Raw genomic sequence first — 1,828 nt, 5'->3', positions numbered from 1 at the left:
ATTTTCTGAGTCGAAATCATGTCAAAGTTAGGTATCAAATCGTCATATGGTGGAGATTGTAGTTCTAACGTCAGTCCCACCAAAAACTTCAGTTAATAAGGGGGTTCAAAATCTCGGCGTTATTTTTGTTTGTAGGTTTAAATTTCCTTTGTTTTCTTTCTTTTATCGTGAAATTATAATGAATTGCTATGAAATACTTATCTTTAAGTACGTTTCCGGATTTCCCAGTAACTGCATATCGAAGCACAATTTTAAGAAAGTGCATTTATACCAAATTGAAAATTTTCTATTTTGCTTTTTCTCCAACCGAGTATATAAGAGACCGCTCTCTTTCAAATTTGCCACGGAACTGTTAAGGAAAATACAAGATAATGTAGGGGTCGACTTACGAATGCGTCATACCGAGAGTCGTTAACAATCGTCCTGTTTAAGATTCTCCGAAAACCCATAAATACACACATATATATATTGAAAGTCAAGAAAATTTCAATTCCAAATGTGCGGAATTGGAGAAATATAAAATGTAGATCTAGAAAAAGAATAAAGAAAGACCAAAAAGACTAATTTTCCAGAAATATTCAAATCCGAATCACAGCCAATTTACTCAATTCAATCCGACTGGGTAAAATTGACACAATTAGCAACAATTTAAACCGATTCAACTTTTGATTACTCTTAATCGTTATTAATCGTGTCCAGTTAATTATTTCTGGAAGGGAACTACTCGCGTGAAAGAACAGACAACTACGATAAAACAAAAAATTTATACACCTTTTAAAAATATATGCAGAACAGATAAAAATATTTTTAAATGTGGAAAATATGAACATTCTCGATTTAATTGAATTTGATCTCAGCCTTTCAAAACATCCTTTAATTTTATAGTACGATAAATTAATATGGATCTTTACCTGAGATTTGATAAAAAATATTATGGAAAAATAGTGACCATTATCAACTGTTATTTACAATCGACGCGGATGAATCGTGTAATAATTATAATATATTCTTTCTCAGTATAAAATCATTAATTTTAGCCCAGATTATGAATAATTTGAATAGATGTTTTCGAATTTAATCCTCAAATAGCAATGCAACGTAACAAGATAAAAACCTGTTGGACAAACTTTGAAGTGCTTTTTTATATCCTTCACTCTAACAAATTAAACTCTACACTTGATTTTTATCTTTTTTTAACTTAATATTAGTGACATCTGTGAATCTCAAATATTAAAAAATGGTGTTGATATTATTTAGCAATTTCGCATTCTAAATTTTTAGGTTGGGATGGTTTCATAATAAAACATTTTGCGCACTTTTTTATTCCTAATTTCTAGTCGAAGTCGTCTAACATTTTAAAATTTTAATAAATATCGAATAACCCTCCTTAGAAGAATTTAAAGTGTCAAGGAAGTGTAAAAAATAAAAGTTTTTTTTTATTCCCCGTTACGGTTACAATCCACAAGTTTAGACTATGATAAAGACAAAAATCCGCCTGCTTCGCCGGCACATTCTCGCAGCTCGCTTCGCTCGCAAGTTTGATCGCGCCTAGGGCGCACGACTGTTGGTTCTCGCGTTTCGCGCTTGATAATATATTGATCTGGCACTCCGCCCTCGGTCTTTGTATTACCCTCTACATTTGTGCACAGACCACAATGCTAAATTTTCTACTTTGTATGTTAAAAACTATTATATCAAATCTCTATTACAATTTTTTTTTGTACCTTGGTCTGGTACTACTTATTCAGATATTGCAAAATAATGATCCCATTTTATTTTTCCTGATCCTAATAGGACCCTGCTATGGTTGTTTAATCCTTTTCCCCTT

The sequence above is a fragment of the Belonocnema kinseyi genome, chromosome 4 (genome assembly GCF_010883055.1).
Source record: "Belonocnema kinseyi isolate 2016_QV_RU_SX_M_011 chromosome 4, B_treatae_v1, whole genome shotgun sequence".
Lineage (NCBI taxonomy): Eukaryota > Metazoa > Arthropoda > Insecta > Hymenoptera > Cynipidae > Belonocnema > Belonocnema kinseyi.
The sequence above is the reverse complement of the archived record's forward strand: the minus strand, read 5'-3'. Positions refer to the sequence as shown.